The sequence below is a fragment of the Lutra lutra genome, chromosome 4, assembly GCF_902655055.1.
Source record: "Lutra lutra chromosome 4, mLutLut1.2, whole genome shotgun sequence".
In the NCBI taxonomy this organism is placed as follows: domain Eukaryota; kingdom Metazoa; phylum Chordata; class Mammalia; order Carnivora; family Mustelidae; genus Lutra; species Lutra lutra.
In genome coordinates this window covers 66,669,446-66,672,400 of record NC_062281.1, presented here as the reverse complement: position 1 = coordinate 66,672,400, position 2,955 = coordinate 66,669,446, and the positions used below count along the sequence as shown (strand labels likewise).

Below are 2,955 nucleotides of genomic sequence, written 5' to 3'. Positions count from 1 at the left end.
CTGTTGGTTTCCTTAACCCTGTCTACACCACTGCAAACAATTCCTCACCAAAAAGGCTTCCACAAACATACCAACTGATGGTGTTGTCTGTCCAATTCCAGGACCTTGATGGAAACATATAGTATGCAAACATCTTCATAGTAATATCTTACCATGGGTTTCCAAAGTAGATAACTCCCATTTCCATTCTGGAGATTTATCAATATGGTAACATCTTATGCTTGTCAGCTTAAAATAATTTCTTTAGATTTTTAATCGTGTATTTATAAAAAGCCACTATTTTATTTCCAGTTTTTATTCTGGCCCAGATGAAATGAATGCCTTACGGAAGATCATTGTAATTCAATCCCCAAAGTTTTGGTCTCCTTTAGTAATACTTTTTCACTAATAAACATTCCTTAATACAAATTAATTGCCTATTTGATTATTACACATTGTGTACTTATGTTGCATAGAACAATATAAAAAGGAGATAAAAATCCAAATTTTGGAGGTTCTCTTACGTCGACTGCCTAAGAGTCACGCTGTAAGAAGCAACAACCTCTCCTCTTCCTCTCTCAGCAGATGCAAAGCAGCAACCATGCGTGAGTGTATCTCCATCCATGTCGGCCAGGCTGGTGTCCAGATTGGCAATGCCTGCTGGGAGCTCTATTGCCTGGAGCACGGCATTCAGCCCGATGGCCAAATGCCAAGTGACAAGACCATCGGGGGAGGAGACGACTCCTTCAACACCGTCTTCAGTGAGACCGGCGCTGGCAAGCATGTGCCCCGGGCCGTGTTTGTAGACCTGGAACCCACAGTCATTGATGAAGTTCACACTGGCACCTACCGCCAGCTCTTCTATCCTGAGCTGCCCATCACAGGCAAGGAAGATGCTGCCAACAACTACACCTGAGGGCACTACACCATTAGCAAGGAGATCATTGACCTTGTCTTGGACCGAATTCGGAAGCTGGCTGACCAGTGCACAGGTCTACAGGGCTTCTTGGTTTTCCACAGCTTTGGAGGGGGAACTGGTTCCGGGTTCACCTCCCTGCTGATGGAACGTCTCTCTGTCGATTATGGCAAGAAGTCCAAGCTGGAGTTCTCCATTTACCCAGCCCCTCAGGTTTCCACAGCTGTAGTTGAGCCCTACAACTCCATCCTCACTACCCACACCACCCTGAAGCACTCTGATTGTGCCTTCATGGTAGACAACGAGGCCATCTATGATATCTGTTGTAGAAACCTCGATATTGAACGCCCAAACTACACTAATCTAAATAGGTTGATAGGCCAGATTGTGTCCTCCATCACCGCTTCTCTCAGATTTGATGGAGCCCTGAACGTTGATCTGACAGAATTCCAGACCAACCTGGTGCCCTATCCCTGTATCCACTTCCCTCTGGCCACCTATGCCCCTTTTTCATCTCTGCTGAGAAAGCCTACCATGAACAGCTTTCTGTAGCAGAGATCACCAATGTGTGCTTTGAGCCAGCCAACCAGATGGTGAAATGTGACCCTCGCCATGGTAAATACATGGCTTGCTGCCTGTTGTACCGTGGCGATGTGGTTCCCAAAGATGTCAATGCTGCCATTGCCACCATCAAGACCAAGCGTACCATCCAGTTTGTGGACTGGTGCCCCACTGGCTTCAAAGTGGGCATTAATTACCAGCCTCCCACTGTGGTGCCCGGTGGAGACCTGGCCAAAGTCTAGCAAGCTGTGTGCATGCTGAGCAACACCACAGCCATCGCTGAGGACTGGGCTCGCCTGGACCACAAGTTTGACCTGATGTATGCCAAGCGTGCCTTTGTTCACTGGTATGTGGGGGAGGGCATGGAGGAAGGAGAGTTTTCTGAGGCTCGTGAGGACATGGCTGCCCTTGAGAAGGATTATGAGGAGGTTGGTGTGGATTTTGTTGAAGGAGAGGGTGAAGAAGAAGGAGAGGAATACTAAAGTGAAAAATGTCACAAAGGTGCTGCTTTTACAGGGAAGCTTATTCTGTTTTGAATATTGATAAGTTGTGCTCTGATCAGTTAATTTGTATGTATCAGTGTATACTCTCATATACAATTACTGACCTATGCTTTAAAACACAACGCTTTGTGGGGCGCCTGGGTGGCTCAGTGGGTTAAACCACTGCCTTCGGCTCAGGTCATGATCTCAGGGTCCTGGGATTGAGCCCCACATCGGGCTCTCTGCTCAGCCGGGAGCCTGCTTTCCCCTCTCTCTCTGCCTGCCTCTCTGCTACTTGTGATCTCTCTCTCTGTCACATAAAAAAAAAATAATAAAAAAAAAAAACAAAAAAAAAACCACAACGCTTTGTTACAGACCCAAGCTGTCCATTTCTCTGATGGGTTTGAATAAAGTATTCCCTGTCTTAATGGAAAAAAAAATCCAAATTTTGCAGAAAACTGTAATAGAGCAAAAGATGAGCCAATGATGTTGTAAAATTTCAGGAACTAGTTATTTTACATTCGGAATTTCTGATCATTATGACAGAGGCTGAACCAACCTCTCCTTTGTAAATCCATCCTTCATTGCATCCAAGTTTTCAGGACTTCCTTCAGCTTAGGGCTCCTCTCCTTTCCATGTACCTCAGCTGCAACTAGGGGCTCTGCACTTGGTCCTTATAACTGACTCATGCCCTAGTATTAGCTCTTCCTCACTGATTTTTCCTCTCATACTCCATGTCTTCAGCCAGGTTGATCCTAAGTGATGCAGTGTCTACTCCAGTATACCTGTATGCTGGTCTCATCCACCATTCCATGAAAAGAATACATCTTTTGTAAGTACATCAGACACTTTGCCCACATGAACTGTAGTGGGCATCTCACTAATCTCTTGGTCAAATGGTGTTTTAGTATCTCTCTCCTTCCTTCCTTCCTTCAACACCACAGGGGTGGATAGAGGGATTGGCATATTCTCCATATCCCACTGCCAATTCCAGACCAATCTTCCAATTGAATGATT

The 2,955-nt window shown here is 45.6% G+C and overlaps 1 pseudogene; it reads left to right on the top strand.

The window, feature by feature from the left end:
* The first annotated feature begins 567 nt into the window (after positions 1 to 567).
* LOC125098403 (tubulin alpha-1A chain-like) lies at positions 568 to 2,366 on the top strand (annotated as a pseudogene).
* The last annotated feature ends 589 nt before the right edge of the window (positions 2,367 to 2,955 follow it).